Below are 10,830 nucleotides of genomic sequence, written 5' to 3' on the forward strand. Positions count from 1 at the left end.
AGTGATGTGAGCATCACTGTGCTTGGTGCAGGGCTGCGGCGGGGTCTGCCTGCACATCCTCCAGACCAGGGAGCTGGGGAGAGGCCGGCCAGCAGCAGGCAGGGAAGGTCTCAGCCCATTCATGTGCTTTCCAGAAGAAACCAAGTCAATGGAGCAAAGATGAGCTTAAGCATATGTCAAAATTAAGCTCAGCCCAAGAAAATGGTAGCAGAAGCCAGTCCCTCAGCGAGTGCTGCCACAGAACTGCAGCTGGGCTGGCTTTTGCAGAACAAGCCCACCTGGCCAGCTGGGACCCCCGGGACACAGGGGTCTCCCACGGGTTTTCTCCCCTCAGCAGAAGGGTTAGCAGGAAAGCTAGGCAAAGGAAAGTACATTTTGCCAGATTTCTTAATAGGAGAGGAGAAGGGACAGCATCAGGTGGCACTGCAGCAATCAGCAGCCCCTTCCCTGCTGCATCTGCAGGGCAGCTCTGCCTGCCTGCCCTCCTGGGAGAGATGAGGCCAGGGCAGAAGGATGTGGGTCCAGTCCCTGCTGGGGCAGAGGGGTGTGGGTCCCTGCTGGGGCAGAGGGGTGTGGGTCCCTGCTGGAGTGGCACAGATGGTGCTGCAGCAGCTGGGACATTGCCCTGCAACTTTTGTGCTGAAGCTAAAAAATGGATTTCCAGAATTTGTAGACCAAGTTTTGCCTCGTGAACTGGTAGAGAATCTGCAGAAAAGAAGCACCCAACAACGAGCCCCGCAAGGAGAGGGGCTGTTGGGAGGCTGCTGGTGCACCCACCTCCCACTTCCCCGACTGACTCATCAGTCAGGATATCGGGACTTGGATCTCAGCCTGAAATCCTGTTCTTGCACAGCTAAGGAGAGGCTGGTGCACTAGGGAAAGCAGAGGGAAGAGCTGGCCATAATAATTTTCAGCACCTTGAATGAAGACATGCATTTGGTGTTTGTAAAGCACTTTTGCTGAAAGGGTTTCTCAGTAATTCTGTGTTACCAACCAAAGACATTGCTGGGATGGCACTGTCTGTAGCTGGGATGACACAAATGTGCGGTGCTTTCTTCCAGGTGCAAAACAGTAGCAGTATCCATACTTTTGTCTCTTGGACACTGAAGTCTTCACTGCATGTCCTGCATGCACAGCTGCAGCATAAGACCACCTGTAAAGGCAGACTAATATTAAATACAGCAGCCTTTTTATGAAAAGGTGCCTATGATTAACAAATCAGGCATTCGTTCTGTAATTTCGCCTCCTAAGTAAATCTCTGGGACAGCACAGAGCCAGACTCCTTGACAGGCAAGTTTCTTCCCCAGCCTTGCCGTCACCGCTGCGCTCAGCCCACGCTGCCTGGCGGCAGGCTGCTGGCTACGGGCAGTGGGGGCAAACTGGCAAGGCGCGATGCTAGCCGCTGCCTCCCATCCACACTGCTGTCAGTGCTGGTACCCAGAGGGGAGCACGGGGAGGAGAACGAAGGTGGGAGATTTCCTGAAAACTGCTGGTGTGGATAATTAAAATAAAACCCAAACACATGAAATTATGTTCAGTGACTCAGTCCACACACTCCCACTCTCCTCCCACACGCCTTCGGATGCTCAGGGAGAAATTAAGCACTTGCATTTTTTCCATGCTTTGTACTTACCCAGGACTTCTGTCTCCTTCTGCCCATCTGGGGCCACCTCCAGTGTGACGGTGGGTTTGCAAACCTACTGGAGATGCCTTCAGCCATCCTAGCTAACCTGAAACACTTCTGGGGAGAAAACTAATAGCAGCACAGCTGCATTTTTAAGATAATTATTTTACATTACTTATGGTATTATTTAAAGTACCCAATGGGTATAGACTTCTTTTTAAAATGGAGAGATCATTTAATTACTGGGTTCAGGGTTCAGAGCGGAGCTGGAATTTATTGTGAATTATGCCCATTATGATTTTGAGGGATTTCTGCAGAATAATTGTACATTCATCTTTCAGCCCTTCTCCCATCTGCATGGTGGCAGTAGTTCACAAATTCCTCAGGTCTGTGCTGCCTGGTGCGAGTTTGGGTGGTGGAGCTGTGTACCAGGAGCCTTCTCTCCATTCTGGAAAACCTGAGAAGATCACACACAGTGATGTGAGGCCCAGATCCTCTGGTCAGCATGCAGACCAGCTGTTCCTTCAGCTTTTAGTCAGTCCTCTGGGACAGTGGGTGTGCTAAAAGTCAGGAACCCAGAGGAAGAGAAAAAGAGATAAATGCTTTTAAATACCTCAATTTAATTTCAATTCTGCTAAATCAACTACCATATAGGCAGTCTCTATTATGGAGCTAACACTACATTTAAAGCAAAACATTTCCAAAGGCATAAAAGGGAGCTAGGCACCTAAATCACATTTGCTTTAATTAAAGAATATGTAAACAAATCTGTTCAAATGTACAGAAAAGATCTGCTGTCGAGAAATCAGCACCCTTATTTCCAGCACTGCTGTGAAGTAAGCTAAACACCATGACTTTGAATTAGTGGCTGCACTTAAGCCAAGGTGCCAGGTTCTAATTATTAACAGATTTGATAGCATCCACATGACAGTAGATTACATTTCAAATGAAAATTTTACATGCTAATTTCAGCTGTGCCTTTAAATTTATTCAGGTGGAAAACAGAGCAAATGACCATCTCCAAATACATCGTTAAGCCATATGTTCTTAGCCTGACTCTCCTTTCCTTTTAGTTTAAAAACTGAGGCACTGAGGACTGCAACAGCACTAGTAACACCCACACAAATTAATTTAATCACTTATGGATCAAATCACTTTCAGGTCTTTGAGAAATCTGTTCATGTAGGATGGCACTCAGCACGGGCCATACAGCTTAGAGCCACAAACTCTTCTGACTCTTGACACGTCATTGTGGTACCTACTCATAGTCCTTGCAATCTGCCTTGCAACAGGTCTTGTGCTCCAAGATCTTTTCAAGCTTTTTAAAAAATCTGTCCTCAGGGTCATCAGCTGCTTCCACGCTGGCCAGCCTCTGAAGGATGGGAATCATTAATTGGACGTGAAAATCAGGAAGATCTGAACAAATGCCAGAAATACTCAGTATCCTGGGCAGATGACTGAACATCATTTCCAAAGCCACCAGTTCCATCTGCAGGATGTTCAGTTCAGGAAAATAATGGGGGTGGGCTGGGATGGGTGAGTGGTGGTGTACGGAGTCAGGGCGTTACTGCTGGTGGTGTATTAGCTGGAGACACACGGAGGGCAAATGACCGATTTCAACATTCTTTGTCCATGGAAATATGCTATTTGGGCTCCACACAGTCACACCCAGCTTTAGTGCTCAGATCTCTCTTGAAAGTAACTTTTGCAAAAATGGTCTGACCCACCCAAGCCCTGGTAAGTGGCACCAGCCATCCCCTGGTGATGCCCCCTAGCATCTGCCTCCTAGCAGAGCCAGAACCTTCCTAAAATGCAAATGAAATTATATTAACCCTTTAGAAAAACATCAAGATGGCTAAACTTGGGACAAGCGAGACGAGGAAGGTAGTATCATTTCCACTCTGCTTAGCATTTTTGGACAGAGCAAGCCAAAACACGGACACTCACCCAGCCCACAGCTGGGGCCGCAGTCTCTGCTCTGGTACCACCTCGGGGAAGCCCAGTAAGGCGGGCTGGGGGGCAGCTTGGCGCTCGGGGCAGCGGTGGGGAGGCGATGCTCCCGCAGGGACTTTGGAGGGGCCAACCTCTCATGGGGTACGTACTGGGTCCTTGCATCCCCAGGCTGGGTCAGTCCTCATGTCCTCTGCCTGGCCGAGGCTGAAGAGAGGCAGAAGGAGCTCCTCCCGCACAGCATAGCATGCCTCTGCAAAGGATCAAGGCACAGCATCACTGTGCTATGCCTCGGTGGGTAAAACGTGCCTGCAACAGCTCACATAAAGTGGAATAGGGAATGACAGCACTTCAGTAGATATTTCAAAAGTGTCCTGCAAAAACTCTGCTACAAACACGGGAAGCTCCACTTCCGCACAGCTCATAAAACATGCGGAAATGTGTTTCATTCCTGCATTTGTCGAGCGGGGCTTACCTTGGCTCAGTCCCTATGAAACCCCAACAGCCTTTCCCGTGGAGACGAGTCTGTGAAGCCGCTTCATGCGCCGTTCACACAGCTGCCCTGCCGGGCTCGGCCGGCGCTGCAGCAGCTCGCCCGGCAGCGGCCCCCGGCGCGCCCCGCAGCGCGGCCCCGCTGCCCCCGCACCCCGCGGGACCCCGGCGGGGGCCAGGCCGGGCGGGCCTTGCGCTCTCAGCCCCCCCAGCGTCACCGCGGGGGCAGGGGGGCGGCGCGGGGCCGGCCCGGCAGCGTGGCGCCCTGGCGAGGCCGCGGGCCGGGGCAGCAGCTCGGCGCTGCCCGCGGGCGATCCGGCGGGCAAAAGCACCACCCTGCGGCAGCGGGGGAAGGCACCTGGCGGCGCCGGCTGCTCCTGCCAGCGCCTGCCGAAGCACTCCTCGCGTTCCCCCGCCGGTGGGTCAAAAGCAGGGTGCACCGCCTCTGCCCCAAGGCTGCGCAGAGTGACCCCCGCCTCCTCCAAACCCTGAAACCGCCCCACCCCCACCCCCCATCCCCTCCAGATCCTGCGAGGGAAACCCAGCTAAACGCATCACGTTCGGGTAAGAGAAACGGCGTTTCAGTCCAAGCTGTACCAGCCTTCCCCGGAGGGTGCCCGCGGAGCGCCCCGAGCTGCAGGGCTCGCAGGCTCCCGAGGGCAGCCCGTGCTGCAGGCAGCCACTCGCCCGGAGCGCGGCTGAGCTCTTCACCCACCCAGAAACTTGTAAACCTGCTGTTGTTCTCCCCCCCGTGAAAGGGAGGGGGGCAGCCTGCCCTCACGCCCTGCTGCCGTTGCCCCATGCCAGCCACAAAAACCCTCCTGCATCATGTCCGTGGCCCACGCGGCAGTTCTAGTCCTGAGCAACCTCGGTGGGAGGGATCGGTTTCTCCGTTTGTTACCACTGCTGTGATAAAGAACAACTTTAAAATATCAGTTCTTTTCTAATCTCCTTCTTTCTTTCTAAGCAGTAGGGTCGTCAGCAGCAGCCTGATGTGCCTGTTTGTTCCTATAGGCACTGGTGACACTTAGGGCTTGATTTTGGACACGCCAGGAACAAGACCAGGAATTCATTCTTAAATAACTTATGGGCTTTTGAAATTGCTTAGGAAACCATTTTGATTGGCAAGTCCAAGGAGAGTACATTACACATTACTGATTACTTTCCCTGGCTTGCAATAGATTACCGATTGTTCCTACTTTCTTAGACATCATGCATGTGAATTGCTCAGCAAGACAAGGACAGAGTGCCTTATGGCGATCGTGTTGATAATCTTCACATGACGTATCATCTCACAGCCATCAAACTACCAAAACACAGTCACTCATTCTCAGGACAGGACTGTCAAGCACAATGACCACCTGGTTACCCTGGATTTCATGGGAGTTTTTTTTTAGATTAATCCGTTTCTGTGATATGTTAAAATATTACATAGGGAACATACATTTGCTGCTATCAGTTGCTTTCCCAGTTACAGCGCTTTTAAAATACTAATGTATTGCATGAGCAATTAAGGATACGGAGTACCCACTGCCTAGCATCTTCAAGGGGAGAAGAACCACTCAAAGGGAAGAGCCCATTCAGTGCTGGAGGAGCCGGGGTCACGCTCAGGCAGGGCAGCACTCCCTGTGCCTGCGCAGAGGTGCTCTGCCTGCAGCACTCAGGGCAGCAGCTCCTCTCGGGAGGAAGGATGGTCACAGTGTGGGTAGCTCCAGGTAACTGTCCAGGGGTCTAATCTATCACAGAGGGTTTTCAAACCTTTGCTCTCCGCCAGAGAGAGGGAAATACTGAGGAAAAAACACCCAAACCCAACCATTTCAGTTTTGTCAACTAACCCTTTTGAACTCCCTGCTAGTTTTAATTTCTGCCTCTCTCTCAGTTGAAGGCTTTAGCGAGATCAATGGCCAAAACATTTCAAGTGTATTTCCTAGAAATATGTATGGTAAAAAAAGAATACAAAATCCTAAATATTCACTTTGCACTAGAAAAGTGATGCTGTGCACAGCAGGAAATACCAAACTTGCACACCTCCCTGCCTCACACACAAATGGGGAGCTGCTCCTGCTACGCCGTGACACAGGACTTGGGATCAAAGGTGCACCCATGTACTGCTGAAAATGTCCCTCTTTTCCTAAAAGATTGTGTACAGAAACTAATGCAAGAAGTTACTAATTTTAAAATATTTACCCAGCAGCTTTAGTCCCCAAACAGCAAAACATTATCATTCAGAGAGATAAAGGATAAGCTGAGACCCAGAAGGGAGACCCTTATCTTTGATTTTACATTGATAAAGGTAAGCAACTCTACAAGCTCATTTTACCAGACTTATGGCAACGGACTGCGTGTTCCAGGGGCACAACCAGGCCTTTCTTCCCCACCTGCTGGAACTGCCCCCAGATTTTATGTCCTGCCTTACTCACATGCTTTTGCACCTTTCATCCAACATCACTTGGATGTCAGAGGAAAAAAAAAATCAAAGGGTGGGAGAAGAGTCTCTGCACACCAAAACTCCAGGTGCCCGGCTCGCTGGGAGCGGGAGCGGGCGGGAGAGCCGCTGCTGAGGCTCTCCGTATCACTTCAGGTGCTGCACAGGGAAGGAGCGGCAGGATGGCCTCGACGGGATGGAGTGTGCCTGCAGCCAGCCAGCCATCCCCAAAACAGTGTTTGGAGAGATTTGCCTCAATTCCCACTGGCGATATAGGTCAGCCATGTCCCAGTCCCCTTGTATTTGCTGTTCACTAACATATGTGTGCCCGCTCCTGCTCGTGCAAATATTAGAGGTAAGTTGGCTTTGGTGCTAATGTCCACTGCCACCAGCAAACACGGGTGTACATGATTGCACACCTATAACTCATTCTATAGAACCAGCACTTTCACTATCTTTATTAATGGTTTTAGCCTTTTGGGCAGGAGGCAAAGAAAATAATGTGTAGCTGAGGTGAGCTGTCAAGTACCTCAAATATTAAATAATTATTTTGAGCAGGCCTCGAACCCCCTGCCCCATGAGCTGAGCACATACAGAAGTATATATTTACAAAAATCTGGATCCGTCCATGCATTAATCAGGCTGAGAATGAAAGGTTGAACTCTCCTGCTAATGCATTCATGGCGGGGCAGCCATCCTTGGCATGCAGAAGGAGCAGCCGCCTTGAGCAAATGGCCAGGGTCTGCCCCACTCACAGGGTTGGGGTCCCCCTGCTCAGCAGCCACCCCACCAGCAGGGCTGGGGACGCCCACTCCACAGCCACCCCACCGGCAGGGTTGAGGGCCCCCATGTCACAGCCACCCCCACCGGCAGGGTTGAGGAACTCCACTCTGCAGCCACCCTGGTGTTTTGGTGTTGAGGAACTCCACTCTGCAGCCACCCTGGTGTTTTGGGGTACACCCTGTGCATGGAGTGACAGGAAGGAAAGATGGGGACCGGGATGTGCAGAGGGCAGCTGGTGGCTGCACGGATGTGCAGGGGGTGTCCCAGCAAAGGGGACAGCTTTCCCCCCGAGGAGTCTTAACAGACGGCAGCTGGAAAGGCTGGCGCAAGACTGGCTTTCCCTAACTGGTGGGCCAGGATGGGAATAGCCCAGGAAAAGGTTGCAGTGGATGGGATGGAGAGGTGGGGAGCAGGGTCCACCCCACCCTCCAGAAGCTGTGCTCATTTGCTGAAAAAGAGAGAAAAAAAAAAGAAAAAACCAGTCCTATCAAAATTAATTTTGTTACAATGTTGTTTCTTTTCTAAATTTCCTCCTTTAATAATTTTGAAAGTAATTTTTTTTATATTTTGTTGTATGAAATACCCTATTTTGAAGTGATTCTAAGTGATCAGTTTCTTCTGGAAATTTCTTGCAAATTTGGACGCTTTTGGTAGTAAATTGAGCTCAAAGTTGCCAAAGTGTTGAAATCCTCTGCGGAAGGTAACTTTGCCCCTCTAGGAAGCTCGCTGGTCAGGAAGGGAAGGCTGGCCCTTACACAGCAGAAAGATGAGACGATTAGACCCTGGGTAACGCTTGGTCTGGAGGAAGAGGAATGGTACACTCCCAGGGGTGCTACCCCAAGGTAGTTTGGCTGTGAGGACGCCGGAAAGTTATGTGCTTCATATTTACTTGGGTTTAGTCAGGCATAAAAGGAAAGAATTCCGGAAGCTTAAAGAAGACGCTGCTGTAAATCTGTCTGCACCAGCTCTGCACCAGCAGAACTGTACTGTGTGAACGTATTTTGTGTCTGGGAACACAGTACATGCAGTGTGCATCAGTGCCACGCTTGGGATTCCTCACCCATCCTTACCCTTACAGCAGTACATACAACCTATTTATACAAATTTCTGCACAATGGGCTGTCAGTGAAGCTTTCTGGCTCACAGCATGCAGTAATGCAGGTGCCCATCCTGACTGAGTTCATGGCTTGAGGTTTGTGCTTCAAGCACCCCAGCAGATCTAGGCACTGTTTGTCCAGCACTTGGTTTTGGTTTTATCTTCCAAATCTTCTTTCATAGCTCCTGGTCCAAAAAACCTCCAGGTTGCCTCAAGGAAAGGAAGCGACCCAGCCATATCTGGCCCGGACAAGGAGACTACAGACCCATTTTGCACTGGTACAGCCAGGTGTTGCAAGAGCCATTTCACTTCGCAGCATTTCTGCTTCCCTCTGAACAGATCTCCTCCTCATCGCAAAGAAGTCAGTTGGGAAGTTAGAGTCTTTCCTTCTGAAACCTGGAATCAGCAAATCTCCATGCCGGGGCCGCTGCTGTCAGCGTGCTCAGACTTGTCTATTGAGGCCGGTTTCCTCCGGAGTGAGGTGCAAGGCATGCAAACGACCTCTGCCATCACTCCCCATCGTGGGTACCACCACCTCTCTGGCTGGCATCCCTTCTTTTTCTTTGCTGATAGTGTCTTCAGAAATTGCTGATAGCAACCCAGGTGCAGTTTTCCCCTGCAAACACTACAGAAGTCCATGCATAGAGAGGGAGTTACTCTGGTGGCCAGTCTGTTTCCTGGTCAGACCTGGGATTTCCTATTTCTGCAGCATGTGGCCAAGAATCCCAGGCTGTATCTCACAGTGGTTTTACAGTGCGTGCCCTTGCTCCTGGGAATTTTTACCATTTACTTATGACCCTGAAGGTGGAGCCCTGCTTTTAATAGACCACCCTCCTACCATACGGAGGATTCCCAAGAGCAAGTAATCGCCCACACAGCTGAGCTGGGTATCCCCGTACCCATCACCGCTGCTCACACCCTTTTCTCCATCCCTGACCCAGCTGAACCAAACCCCACAAGCACTGCTGACCCCAGCCCTGTCCCTGCGCAGTCCTGGGGACATGTGCCCGGGCATGGCGAGGCTGCCCAGGGAAGGCAAGGGAAACAATGCTCTTCGGGGCCCCAAGGAAGAGGAGGCCGACCCGGGATGCGGGTGAGGAGTGAGGGTGGCAAGGTCCGAGGTGTGCCGGCGGGTGCGGGGAGGGCGCAGGGGCACTGCACCCAGCAGAGGGTCCCTGTGCTGCGCAGGGAGGTGGGGCCTGGGGTGATCCCCGCACTGTGGCAGCGGCTCCAAACATCCCAGCGCTTTGCCGACAACTTGACAAATTTAGTTTAACTATTTTGATGTAATAATGTAATTAGGTAAAAGGGTTCAGCAACTGATTGCATTTCACTAATTTCAACCATCTGCTTCAACATTTGTTCTTATGTGTACCAGATTTCAGAGTGTCTTTCCTCTAATAGTAATTAATGAAACTGTTAATAAGCTACATATATCATATTATGCTGCAATAATTTATCAAAGGATAATGTTATGAGACAAATTATATATAACAATTATAGAAAATGGCTTACATTACTAAATGTTGCACACTGCTAACTAGTTTCTTTACTCCCTCTTCTTAATGAATTCCCTAATTAATTTAATGCATACTTTATGCATAATTTGAAATTTAAAAACATTGCTGGGTCAGGTTTTAACCATCCTCTTTTACATGCTGTCTGCTTCTACAAGAAACATATTAGCAAAACATGACCTCTATGCAAATTACTGAGCCCTGCTGCTACTTCCATTCCCAATGCCGGTGAAGGCGCTGCAAGCACACTCCCCTGGTGCTGGGTACCCCAGCCGCCCTGCCAGCACCCTTGCACCCATCGTGCATCCCCGTGCACGTAATGGCAGCGTGCTTCACGAGAGCCACAGTCAATCTAGGTCACTATTTATAACAAAAAAAAATAAACATAAATGGCTATTCTAATCAGTTATTACACAACAAACTCCATTTTGGGGAAAGCTGCTCTCAATCATACTTTGTGCAAACAGCCATCTAAAAATAGAGCTTTGCTGCCGTCATGCACCAAAAATCACTCCACCCCCAGAATAATGAGGTCAGCTTAAAAATCCAGAAACCTTTCAAAACAGAAATGTAAACTTTAGTTTCTTAAACTTCAGGTTTTCAAGCATCCAGCAAAGGATTGCCCGGTATTTCCCAGTTTTCTACATCTACAGCTTTGCGGTTTCCCTGTGGAACGCGACCATAAACTTTTCTTTCAAAGCCAAAGTTTCCATTCTTGTCAGACTGTATAATTGCTATAATATACATTGTATATTTTGTACATTGTAAATATAAATTGTATAATTGCTGTATGTGGAGACTTCAAGAAAATCATCAAATGCCCCAGCAGTACAGATGAACTACCAGGGGCTCTTAAGTTCAGTGTTCCCTAATTTTTTGCTGACTAAATTTCCATAGTAAGAGAAATAAGATATCCCACCGCGGAGGTTACAATTAGTAACTT

General features: G+C 49.8%; 1 long non-coding RNA gene across 1 annotated transcript; it reads right to left on the reverse strand.

Annotated features, from left to right (window-relative positions):
* Nucleotides 1-1,715: 1,715 nt before the first annotated feature.
* LOC129736686 (uncharacterized) lies at nt 1,716-3,933 on the reverse strand. Its single transcript, XR_008733692.1, has 3 exons — nt 3,572-3,933; nt 2,887-2,996; nt 1,716-2,184 (listed from the first exon to the last, which is right to left on the reverse strand). It is a non-coding gene; the product is annotated as an uncharacterized LOC129736686 (long non-coding RNA).
* Nucleotides 3,934-10,830: the final 6,897 nt, after the last annotated feature.

Source organism: Falco cherrug, chromosome 8 (genome assembly GCF_023634085.1).
Source record: "Falco cherrug isolate bFalChe1 chromosome 8, bFalChe1.pri, whole genome shotgun sequence".
Taxonomy (NCBI): domain Eukaryota; kingdom Metazoa; phylum Chordata; class Aves; order Falconiformes; family Falconidae; genus Falco; species Falco cherrug.